This window comes from Lepidochelys olivacea (genome assembly GCF_965140295.1).
Source record: "Lepidochelys olivacea isolate rLepOli2 genome assembly, chromosome: 2".
In the NCBI taxonomy this organism is placed as follows: domain Eukaryota; kingdom Metazoa; phylum Chordata; order Testudines; family Cheloniidae; genus Lepidochelys; species Lepidochelys olivacea.
In genome coordinates, this window is record NC_140412.1 from 123,754,708 (window position 1) to 123,768,093 (window position 13,386).

At 43.8% G+C, this 13,386-nt stretch overlaps 1 protein-coding gene across 2 annotated transcripts in view; it reads left to right on the plus strand.

Moving 5' to 3' along the window:
- RNF152 (ring finger protein 152) overlaps window positions 1–13,386 on the plus strand; it is a 204,580-nt gene that overhangs the window by 137,093 nt on the left and 54,101 nt on the right. For both annotated transcript variants that reach the window (XR_014710470.1, XR_014710471.1), the window contains exon 3: window positions 9,559–9,596. The gene's annotated coding sequence lies outside the window, so the exon portion shown is untranslated. The remainder of the gene's footprint in view (window positions 1–9,558; window positions 9,597–13,386) is intronic.

Below are 13,386 nucleotides of genomic sequence, written 5' to 3' on the forward strand. Positions count from 1 at the left end.
CATAAGCATTGGATAAATCATGGTAAATACCAAAATTTCAGACTAGATCCTCAGCTGGTGTAAATCCGTATAGCTACCGTCACCTCAATGGAACAATGCTGATTTACATCTGGCCTGAAGAACGCTTTTATTAGTGATGAGGAACTTGGTATTTTGGAATCCTTGCTGAATGTCCTAGAACTAACTTCTGTGTATGAATTATGGTAAAAAGCCTCCTGCATGGAAGTAAATTCATAATATATCACCATATTGTTAGCCGACGGCCAAGGATGTTTGGTGAGGTGCCAGCTATGCCCGTTTATACCATCCGTGACTTTAACCGCTAGGACGCACTGTCCCTTCGCGGCGGGCAGCCTGGGCTAGGCTGACGGATGCCCCAAGGTCCTAACCACCCGTGACTTTAACTGCTAGAGCTCAGAGCTCCTTCGCAGCGGGCAGTCAGTACTGACTGACAGGTGCCCCAATGGCAGCACTAAGAGCCTCCCCACACCCGTGACTTTAACTGCTAGAGCTCAGAGCTCCTTCGCATCGGGCAGCCAGGATTGACTGACAGGTGCCCCAAGAGTTTGCCCCGTGGAGGCGGCACAACTCAACGCTAGGCTCTTAGTACTCTCACCTAATGGCCAGGCTTTAGAGCCAAAATGGCTGAGGTTCTTTAATTGTGTTGGCTGCTTTACAGTAAACCAGAGAAAACAAGTCAGGCTTATGCACAAATGGTTACCAAAATTTATTAAGCTAGATTCTGATCATGTGGTTACAAAATTGCTAGTGCCTACTTATTTAAATGTAGAGATGTTACACACACAAACAAGTTACAAAACTGAAGCCACAATCCCAAAGAAAGAAAACAAAGTATAGAGCTCTATTTCAAAATATGTGTACACTAAAGATAGGAGATCAGGTGTGGGTGCTTCTTACCCTCCTTGCATCTCTCGATTCCAGCGGTGCCAAGCCAGGATCGGTCACTCAATTCCGCGGAAAGACGAATAAGGGACAAGGCTTAGGGACCCTCTTAGCTGCAGAAGCCTTGGGAGGCTGTCACTTATCTGACCAGCAGATAGATAGTGAAAAGCACTCCAAAATCATGGTGCTGTAGGTCCCCTACTTATACCTCTGTTCTCCTTTATTCTCTTTCTCCTTTCTTATGCCAAATTGAGGCTGGTCTGTCTGGGTGACGCCAGCTTTTGCAAGAGTAGTTTTACACTTGCAAGGGAGAGCAACAATAAGTGTCGACTACTGGACATTTCTTTTATCAGGGTAAATATTTTCCCACCTAGGATGTTGGTGTGTGTGCATCACGCTATTTAGTAGGGGCTAAGAGCCATGTCTGTCACAGGGTCTCTGCCTGGTATGAGCTTAATCGTTGTATCTGTTCCCAGAGGCACATTGTAGCAGCACACCTGTGCTTTTCACAGCTTCAAAGGCTGTGCTGGAAGTGCCCTGTTCCGGCTTCCTCCTGTGTTTCCAGCAATGCTGGTCTGCGGGGGGTGGGGGGTGGGGGGGGCGGGGGGCTGGCTGTCTGGCTACACATATCCAGGAGTGTTTTGGTTTTATACTATTAAGTTTTCACATCTGTGATGAAAGAGAGAGTTATTATCTGGCTGACTATTCTCTGTTGCATTTGTCACTACACCTGAGTGCCTACTTCAGCATTACGGTAATTATTTTGTGCTACACTTTCGAAAGGGTGGATTCCATGCCTTGACATCTTTGAGGTTCTTTTACATTTGACTCTGAATTTCCTGGTTTCCAATGCTTATTTTTAGGATAAGAGCAAAGTTCTTGCAATGTTTTCTTACCCTTAAACTAGTAGTATGTGCTCTCAACGTCAATGCCAGCTTAAACGGTTTTCCTTTGGGAATTTCTGTTTCAGTGATGTGTGTTTAAGTTTTCCCCAAGGTTTCCCTACTTGCTTGAGAGCCTGGTCCTGCTATTTGTGTGCAACACTTTTCAAGTGAAGCCAATGACATTTTTGCCCAAATTGTCTCCTGTGCCCATATCTGCACAGCAAAAAGAAGGAGAGGTGAGCTCGAGAGATGGGTATGGCTGCTTGGTCTGACCCTCAGCATAAGGTAAAGCAGCCCAGAGCTGGCCATGGTCACAAGCTCAGTTCCCTGTGAGATGTGTGACTGCGCAGCAGCCTATTGAGCGCTGCAGAGGCTCTCAGGGCTGAGGCTGGGAGAGATGCCGCAGCTGGGGGGAGAGGCGCCTAGCCTGCGCCCCAGTCCCAGAGCTGCCATGGCGGGGAGAGGCACCTCTCTCCTCCCCATAGGCCAGGTGCTGCTGCAGGGAGAGAGAGCTGGGGAGAGTCCTCTCTCCTCGCTGTAGCCCCAGGGCAGCCTGCACCCCAAACACCGCATCCCCAGCCCCACCCCAGAGCCCGCACTGCTAGCTGGACCCTCCCCCTCCCCCACACTCCAACCCTCTGCCCCAGCCCTGAACCCCCTCCCACACTCTGAGCCCCTCATCCCCACCCCTGCCATATGAATTTTGTTATGTTCACCAGTGTGACACATCACCTCCCTATTGGTGAACATAACAAAATTCATTCCGCACATGTGTGGGAAAAATTAGAGGGAACACTGGTCACAAGCTGAGAATTGGTGGAGGGCAAACACACTCCACTCAGCCCTAACTTGCCCTCCATGCCAGTAGGGGCACAGATGGTGCCCACTTTATGCCAGCTGAGCTCCCCTATGTCGGTGAAATTCTTTGTTTCAACTGGCCGGTTAGGGCCAAGTTCCGACCACTCTGCCACCTGAACAGGGCAAAGTGGCTGGAACAAGAAAAGAGAATCTATCCCTTTGAACATAGATCAACGGCAGGCCCAGGCCCTAGATATCTGTAATCAAACTGAGAAATTTTAACTCAAACCATGGTGGGGAGCCTGGGGTTTTTAGGTTATTGAGACAAAAAGAAAATGTGGTTTAGAGTTTCAGAGATTGCTGTCAATTAGTGACAGAAGTCCCATTGAAGGTCATGTGCCTGGCTTGAGAGCAGCACATAGCCCTAAAAATATCTTCTTAGAGCGAGACACCTTTGTGGCAAGATCTGTGATTTTCAATAGAAGGGTTACATAATGGAGTTGGAAAGACAATAAGGTTCTATGGAGGAGGAAGAAATTAACTAGAAGTGGATAAGGTCATGATGATGCTAAAAAAAAGGGAGAACCTTTTAATAAACTATTGTCAAGAGTGAAACAAAACATTCTGTTTCATCTTCTCTCTGTGAAGCCCATTATTATCTAGCATATCAGCACTGAAAAGAAAAAAATATATAATCACTGGCGTTATTCTTGAAACAGAAATGGAGGCATATCTCAAGAAAAACATGCTCTTCTCTTCAGGAGTGGGGATGGTTTGAGAGATTTTTCTGGTCCAAGCAGGCTATGATTCTAAAACTACCCAGAGGAACATAAGAATGATCAGACTGACCCTATCATACATGCACTGATGGGACTCTCCATCTTCAGATTTCATTCCTTTCAGCTCACCCCTCTTCTCAGCACTCTTTCCATTTCCCAGGATGATTAGAGATGCTCTGCTTGGAATGGATTCATGGCCGAGGAGGGGAGGGGCCAGGAGCAATAGGAGGGCCAGGGCAGGGCTTAGGGACAGGAGGAGGAGATATATCGTTCTGCCACATTGTTCTTATGGCGAATGTGCTCAGAAACTTAGGGCTTTAAAGGGCAGTTCCAGGGGCTGTTACCCACAGAAAGGAGAATCCCGTCAACATGACTGCAGTGAAGGTGGGATACAAGGGCAAGGAGATCAAAGAGAGAGGCAGGGAGCCAGGAGGCAGTGTGGAGACCCAGGGTCTCTGTGCAAATAACGCTCTGACTCTGCTATCTGTAGCTGCAAGGCTTGGGTTGAGCTCCCTTCTTCTTCCACGGCAAGGAGTGAATGCAAACCCTATTCTTCTCCCCTGACTGGGAAAAAAGATCTCAGGAAATACTGTGAAGGGGGACCAGCTGAATATATTCCCTACTTAGCCTCTCTCATGGGAGGTGACAACTTTGTTATGACAGGATAGTGCTTAACTCCCTATCATGAATAAGGGGGATTTTTTTCTCAGTCCTCAAGCGTCTGATTAGAGAGAAGGGTGTGTTATATGTAAAACATGCTATGTGGTAAGATAGAAATATAGGCAATATACTGTATGTCCCTGTGGTGTGGCAGATAAATGAGATGCTCCACGGTGCTTAAACTAGAACAAATAAACATAACAGGAAAGGATTTGCCGTGGTGTATCAGACCATTGGTCCATCAAAGCTAGAAAGGACTATTGAGAGTGGCCACTCATTCCATAAATAGGAATATCAGGTCTCTTTACTTAGGGCTAATCTGGAAGTCATTACACAGACAGCCTGACATAGACGTCAGTGGAAGTTTTGTCTGTGTAAAGTTTATAGACTCAATCCCTTATATTTCAAAGTATAGATATTGTAAGCAAGGAGGGGACTGAGCCTTTCAGAGAGAGAGGTGTTATGGACTTTATCCTTTACATACGATTTCATCCTCACATCAAAAGTAGAATCTGGGCCTCAGTACTTTATTTCTAATGAAAAAGGCTGATACAGAAGATTGATTTTTGCCTTTAATCTCACCTTTGACTTTGCAAGCATTATACTTTCTTTGAGCCATTGTGTTTCAGTTTCTAATGGGATTACCCTCAAAATACAGAGTTTAGAAATAATTAAAGAATTCTGATGATGAAATGATGATGCTGGACACAGGGTTCACTCTACAGTGGCATAATAATTAACGTCATATGAATTAGATATGATTTATGCATTCTGAGACCCTAGGGGAAGCCGTGTTGATGCTGAAAAATCCCAGATGCTAGACACGATGGCAAAAGATAGCTTGAACATGTCTTTATTCGAACAAATAATCTTGCATAACAAGATTCTAGTGTTTAATCTACGGATTGCAGCACAGCTGACCTAACCCAGACGAGTATGAAAATATGTCACTGGAATCCATGCTTCGCTGGGAGAATGTTGGTCAAACAACTGGAGAAAAAATAGTTGATCTAAGGAAGTGATCACTGGGTGGACTGTCCTGAAGAGAAGGTACAAGTGACGATGGGTCTTTTTGATGTTAGTACGGTTGCAAGTAGTCCTAATGGAAGCATCTTATCTCCCTGTTATGGAGGGTTATTAGTGGGTCATTGTCATGGGGTGTACAGAACTCTTCTTGTCTCAGCTGCTAAATGGTTAATAGGGAAACTGATTGGTGCCTCCTGCTGGAGCTGACTAGAAGCCTCACAAGTGCTGCAGTCTGCAGAGATAAAAGGGCTGCAGAGCAGCAAAGAGGATGCCAGAGAGGCTGAGGAGCTACAAAGAGGAAGGGCCTTCAGCAACAGACAGATGAGAAGCTGCCAAGGAAACCAGACCCTCTGGAAGAGAGGACCACAGGGTGTGACTCCGAGGAATGGCCTGCAAAAGAAGCGTGGCAGGAAGCAGAGCAGGGACACGGAAATGAGTGTGGAGAGATTGGGGCCAAACACTTCATAAAGGGTCCCTGGCCTGGAACCCAGAAGAGTGGGTGCCCTCTCAAGGGAAACTGAGGCAGTGTTGCTGGGTTGCCTGGTCTTGCTGCAAGGGGGCACCAAAGATCGAAGGCGACACTGGCAGTCCTCTTTTTCCAACACCCTTGTAGGCTGATCACTGACCTACCAACTCTTCTTTTGGGTAATGACAGCCCAGCAACATCTGAGGGAGAAGGGACAGAGACTAGCAACAGTTGTTTCACTTCTTCCACCAGGTGGTCACAGCTGAGGGCAGTAAAAGGGATGGAATTGGCTGTTTTGAGGTGTCTTATACCATCCATCCCAGCCTCCTGACAATCCTTTAGCTCTGTGACATCTGGGAAGTAGGAACATCAGTTCTGGTCCCTGTGCTTCCTCCAACCTTCTACGGCTGTCCTGGGTCAGTGAGAGATGGGTGTGCTTTCAGATCCCTGGTCAAAGAACAGTGAAGCAGCAATGAAACGGAAGCTAAATTTACCATTGACTGTACTGAGAATGCTTTATTCATCTTATAACATCACAGCAAAGCACAAGTCTTCAGCTGGCCCCAAGCAGCTAAGGGGCACAGATAACAAAGCACAAAGCTATGGAGCACAGCAAACCAATTTGAAAGTAGACCATCATTGTCTTGTCCTCCAACGGAGGTTCAACCACTGCCACAAATGTTAAATTTTGAGCCAAATCACTCCATCCACTATTTAAGCTAAGAGAACTTCAGTTTGAAGGAACAAGGAAGAGAAGTTTCCACTGACTGCTTTGCTGTAGGAAAAAACATTACAGTTAATTCATTGTTACCTAACTTTATTTTGCCAACCTATTATGCACCAAGTGCCAGTAAATTCCTGTGCCAAACACAGACAGAGATATCTGACTTAAAAGGTTCCATAAATCATCATAGCTCAGTATGGCTGAATTACATAAAACTACCTTAAAAGAACATTATTAAGGTTGCAAAGTCAAGTACTCAAGAGGTAGGAAATGCCAGAATTAAAGTGGCTTATTAAACCTTAATTCAGCCTGTGTTTGCAACACTCTTTAATTACATGATCGCATGCTATTTTGTTCACAGAAGGAATGTTGAAACTCAAGAATAATCAGTTCCATTTCAGGTTCTGGAAGAGAGTTTTCTCTAGTGATTACAGACCCTTTCTGCCCCTTTCCCCCTGAGCCTCTCTCTGACTCCTTCTGTACCTATGGCCTCCTCCCCAGCTCCTGCTTCTATCTTCCCCACACTGCTTCTTTTCTCCCCTCACCCACCTCCAGGACCTATCCTGCCCTTTCTTCCTTTCTTTGTCCTATTCCCCCCAACCCTCTGGCCCTGCCTTGTCCCACCCTCATGGCTCCTCCTTCTAATCCCCCTACCCCCAGGCTGTTATCTCCCCATTCCTCACCCCTCTGCATTTAAATCAGGCTGCTTTCACCTTTTTCTCCACGCTGGGTGGGTGTTAGCTGGGGGAGCACAGGGAGCATAGAAGAGGCAGTTTCCCTGCTCCCAGTTCTTGTGTTTGGTCCCATAGTGGCTCCTAGTAGCCAGGAGGAGCCATTTCTGGGAAAGTACCGTGCAGTCCCCACTCATTTACTCTGTGGGGGATGGCACATGCACATGTTAACATGGGCAAAACAATGCATTTTTCTCTATCCTCAGCCTCAGAAACAGCAGCACAGTTTTAGCTGAGATTTAAAATATTCAGGCTTGAGGCAGACCCCCAGCATGGCAAACTTCAGCCCAACTGGTTAACACTTGGCATAGTGATAAGGAACTCCTCTTTAAATTCTTATAATTGCTATTCCCATGCTGAACACTCCCATTTTCCTGTCTGATACTGCTAAGACCTGAAATCTCCTCATCCAGGCTGGATTCTCTGTGCTGAGAAGTGCTGATTCCTGTTCATGGAAAGTGTCCGCCAGTCTTAATGACAGGGGTCACTACTTGTCATTGGAGCAGGGGGAATGGAGCTTGGGTGCTCCAGCCCCGAGGCTACAGAGTCACTCTGTCTCATTCTGGCCCAGTGACTCTTTAAGCATGTATCCCCTTCAATGGGAGCTTCAACAGGAGAGACTGAGGGAGCAGTGCTGATTCCAGCTGGCTCTCTTTTTAGAGCAGCGAATCTGGAGGGCCAAATCAACCAATGTCAGAAGAAAGTTCTGCCCAACATAGGATGATAAGTGCATATTCATATCACTTAGTGACCAGGGGCCAGGTCCTGAGTGCCCTCAACTCCTATTGGCAAGGTCCTGGGTACTCTGCAGTAAGCTGGATGTATCTTCTGCAGCAAGGCCCCCAAACATCTGTAACTCCATGTTACAGTGAACTGGAAATTTTGTAGTGGCTTCAGCGGACTTAAATAGAAGATTTTTTTTCTATTGAATTAAATCAGTACACAGTTCATTACTAGGACTCTACCAAATTCATCATCCATTTTGGTCAATTTCACAGTCACAGGATTTTTTAAATGGTAAATTTCATCATTTCAGCTGTTTAAATCTGAAATTTCACAGTGTTGTAATAGTAGTGGTCCTGACCCAAAAAGGAGTTGTGTGTGTGTGGGGGGGGGAGGGGAGTTTGCAAGTTTATTGTAGGGGGAAGGGTTGCACTGCTGCCTTCAGGGCTAGGCGCTCGACCAACAATCACCGCTCTCCCGCTGCCCAGCTCTGAAGGCAGTGCAGAAGTAAGGGTGGCAATATTGCAAGCCCCCCTAAAATAACCTTGTGGTCCCCCGGCAATTCCCTTTTGGGTCAGGACCCCTAATCTCAGAAATGCTGCTGAAATCTGTATAGTATAAGGTAAACGCATATAAAAGATCAGATTTCACGGGTGGGAGACCAGTTTCCATGGTCTGTGACTCACATTTTTCATGGCCGTGAATTTGATAGGGCCCTAGTCATTACCTTATTATTTTGATGTTTTATGGAGGAAATTGGAGGTTTTAGCAAATGGGTAGGGACCTCTTGGGAATTTTGGCAATTCAGACTATGGACAGGCACACTATCTGGATGTTGCCACTAAAATGACCAGCAGTTAAGTGGTTAACACTATCAACATTTTATTGCTATCATTAGGTTTCATAGTTAACAAAGCAGATGAGATGAATGGGCCTGTTCACACCACTCTTAAAGCTATTGTTTTAGGCTCTGTACAGATTCAGGAAGAAAACACTCTACTGGTTTGCACTGGGTTCTGATATGAAAGGTTTTCATTGCTTCTAGAAGATACAGGTGCATACTTTGCTCCAGAGTCCAAGTGATTGTATAAAAGACAGAGTTCCGGGGCAAGGCTGTAAGATCTTCAGGGTATGACTTTGTTATGTGTTTGCCCGGCACCTTGCACAATGGGGCTGGGGCCTTTACTGCAATACAGATGACAATTACTAATAATGGGTGGAATCTGCAGTAAATTTCATGGGGCTGTACCTATCAATTTCATGGGCGAGTTCAGGTCACTCATCGCCTCTCGGGATCAGTCCCCAAGTACGGTTTACATGTCATCAGCAAGGTTAGCTCCTGTTGAAGCTGAAAGGCAATTCTATTGGTAGGTCAGGAAAAAATGTGCAAGTCTTTCATAGATGCCTTGTTTAAATCTTTAGCACTCAAGGCCTGATCCTGCCAGGTGCAAGAGGAGTGGAAGATGAGGCTGTAAAGCACCCTGCTGGATTAGATCCTAAGTGAACAAATACTACCAAGCCTACACAGTGGTCTTTCGTGTTCTTGCAACTTACTTACCATTATACATTTCAAAGGAGCAGTCACTAAGCAGGAGTTCTCCAGGTGCAGTTTAAAAAAAGATAGTGGTGAATTGCTATGATGACAACTCTTCTATATCTCTGTGGTATGACTGGTTATCTTAATGATAGACAGAAAAGGCAACTACTAAATTTGAAGGTGAGCTGCAAACATTTTAGTACCAAATTCATTTAGTACCAAATTCAACGTTGCCAATATATGCTGAATTACTCACCTCCCTATAGGTAATCTAAGAGTGCTATCCAGTGCATTACTTAAAGCACATTTTTATCTTTCTTATTTCAGGTCCTTCTCCATCTACCTCTATCAAGCCCGGCTGGCTGGTAAGCTCCTTTTTTGTTGAGAGGTGCTATGATAATCACAGACACCAAAAAAACTTGCTGGAAAACGGAACCAGCTCATAGAAAAGTGCCCCTAAAAACATGTATTGTATTTTGATTTTTATATATATAAAAATAAAAATTTCTCCTTCCTTCTGTCCATCCCCTGCAAATCCCTGAGATGACTATGCCTCTGAGCTTGTGGGAACATTCAGATCATATTGGTACAGTTACTGCTTTTGGGTATTATCCTTTTTATAGGTCACTTTTTAATTGAACAGCTGACCTTGCACAGTGTTGTAGAGCTATCTAATTTGTTTCCCTAGCCACCAGGCTGCAGAACTACATCTTAGTTGACTCTGAACCCTTATGAATACAACAATATGTAACATCAGCCAGAAACAAAATAATCAGCTGCATGTTCGTACATAGACATAAGTGTAATGTTCTGAAACACTACCATCTTGTGGCAGCGTGGAGATACAAACAATTATCAGAGCAAATAAACATCACCCTCATGTCCCAGCCAACCATGAAAAGTAAAATATATATATTTTGTGTATTTTATCTGTGTTCTGGCATTCATGTATTAAATAGGAACAGGAATTCAGAAAATCACACCCCATATTTAAAAAATGTTCCTGCAGCTATTTAATAATTTTAAAAAGCAATGCATTGTTTTCCCTGCTTCTCTCCCCAGCAGGCATACTGCATAACAATTTTTCTCTGGGGGAGAGGAAGTCAGAGGACCACACGACAGATGTTTGTCATGTTGCTTAACACACTACTGGAAGGGGCTCTGATACTGTGGTGATGAGGACAGCATCCATCTAGCTGAGGTACTTTTGTGGCCCCCATCACCATAGTGATGCTTAGTGCCTCACTATATTTATCCTCACAATACCCCTGTGAGGTAAGGAAAGTGTGATTATCCCCATTTTACAGATGGGGATTTGAGGCACAGAGAGGCTAAATAACTTGCACAAAGTCACACAGGAAACAGGGAATTGAAGTGAGGTTTCCCAAGTCCTAGGCTAGTGCCCTAACCACTGGGAAATTCTTCCTTTCCATATGAAAGTATATAGAATAGAAATATTTAAATCCTTCAGCATTTGATACGGAGATAATTGGGCTCTGAAAATTGTGGTATACACTGTAAATCATTGGAAATGCCCTGTTTAATTGTGTCTTTGAAGTTCCTAAAACCTCTAATCCATGAGCCTTTCCTGTTTGCATATAATTGTTTTACATTTAAAAACAAATTGAGACTTTCTAATTTTTCCACCTCTAGTGCATTTCCTATAATGAGGATTTTCTGGGGGCTCTCTGGAGGCCTGGCATCTTTGATTAGGTTTAGGAAGGGGGGTTGGGAGCAAGTGGTTCAGTTCCTGAGACTGAGAGAATAGAGAGATTTTGTGTCAGATATATTCCAGAGTGGAGTCCTTCATTGAACAGGGCTACATGAGAAAGTATATATTCAGTCAATTCAGTGATAAAGGTTAATGTGATGGTTATTTGATTGGTTAATGATATCTCTATTGGGTTAGCTAAACACTCTAACTTACTGCCTGATTTAAGACTGTGATGTTTTGGGAGATGATCTAAGTGATGCGTCTGTAATCAGAAAAAATACACAAGGTGATGTAAGTTAGATTCCCTCAGCCTGATTCTCCTCTCACGTAAACTGTTATATACAAGAGTGAACTCCAATATTTTGATAATTACTCCTGGATTTACAGCAATGCAAGTAAGAGCAGAGTAAGGGGCCTACTTGGATTAAATAAGACTCCTTCACACCTAGTTAGATCCTTGGGCCTGATTCCTCTCACTGGTGTAAAACAGAAATAAGTTCTCCTCAGTCAATGGCATTATGCAGGTACAGTTGTGTAACAGAAAGGAAAATCAGAGCCCTTAGACTTACTTACAGACACTTCCTGATGTGTGTGTACAGGAATCTAAACTGGTGTAACTTGCCAGAAGAAGGTGTTTGATAAACTAAGGGATTTTAGTTTTTAACTTTTTCCTTCTGCGACTCCTCTGAATTTGTCCCACTCCCGTTACTCAATGATTCAACCAAAAGAATATTAACCAGACTGATTGCTTAAATGGCTCTTATTTATCAATACAAGTTTAAAAGCATAGTATTTCAGTCAGATCATGACTAGATCACATTTTTAATGTGCTAGAAGAATAAAGTCAAGGCCAGTAATTTATATACTTGCTGCTTTAATAGGGCCAGTTTCAAAAGCTGAAAACAATTATGAGCCAAATTAGCTGGAAGGAAGAATTTAATCAGAAACCTATTAATGATAACTGGGAATCATTTCAGAACTCCTTACTAGATGCCCAAAGAGCCACAATCAAGGAGGAAAGCTGTGCTGGTTAAATAAACAACCTGACAGAGTGAAAGTGTAGGCAGCAGTAACCAAAAACACAACAAAACCAAAAACCAACAAATGGCAGAAAGAGAAAGCCGATAATAATTAATATAAATTAGAAGTTAAGAATTATAGAAAATTAATAAGGGACACAAGAATAAATCAATGGCCAGGAGAGTTAAGGACAATAAGGAATTATTTAATATATTAGGAACAAAAAGCATTGTGACAATGGTATCGGTACATTACTGGACGGAAATAGTAGTATTATCAAGAATACAGAAAAGGCAGAAGGATAAAATAAATATTTCTGCTCTGTATTTGGGGAAAAAACAGTTTATATAGTCTCATCATATGGTGATAACACTCTTTCCAGTCCACTTGTATCTCTGGAGGATGCTAAACAGAAGCCACTAAAGTTAGATATTTTTAAAGCAGCAGAGCCAAATAACTTGCAAGAAAGAGTTTCAAAAGAACTTGCTGAACCATTAATGTTGATTTTCAATAAGTCTTAGAGCATTGGGGAAATTCCAGAAGACTGGAAGAAAGTTAATGTTGTGTCAATTTTTAAAAAGGGTAAATGGGGTGGCCCTGGTAATTATAAGCCTGACACCGATCCCTGACAAGATAATGGAGCGGCTGATACAGGACTCGATTAAGAAAGAACTGAAGGAGGGTAATTACTCCTGGGAGGATTCCGCACCAAAAAATTAAAAATTCTGCAAAATTCTTTTTTTTTAAAAAATGGGTAAGTAAAATAAATCCTGAGCTGTAATCTAAGCCCATTGTGCCACTTTGGCACAGGAAAAAAGTGAGAAAGCACATAGAACTTTCTAGCTGATTTGTTTACTGTTGTTTAAGAAGGCTTTACATCACTCTGGCAATGTAGGGGCCTTAAACTTTTACAGGCTTTATGATCCTGGGGGAATTGACTGAGAATGGGAACAGTTAACTGACAATAGGAACATTAACAATGTTACTACTCAGGCAGGCTGCTTCATTTTTGCCTCAGAGAATGAGGACAATTAACTGGCAGGCAGGTTGCTACATTTCTGCAGGGGACAGAGCCTTCCTTGTACATAATAAAAAGACCTACCCCTCCATGCCCCCAGTGAGCCACACTAGCAAGTGAGAGGGACAGAGTCTCTCTCGCTTATTGGCAGGCACGCACACCCAGTCCTGCTCCCTGATGGTGATCGACATCTCCCCTTCAGGCCCCCATGCCCAGCCCCCTCCCCCTGCAGTGATTTGTGTCTCTGACACAATCTACAGCTACACTGCAACAGATGCGCTGCCTGGACTGCCGGGGAAGAGGCGAGTGTCCCACGACAGATTTCTTTTGCATTTTTCTGCTTAGGGGCATAGAAATATGTGGGTCACATGAATTCTGTGCCCACGCAGGGGCACAGAACTCT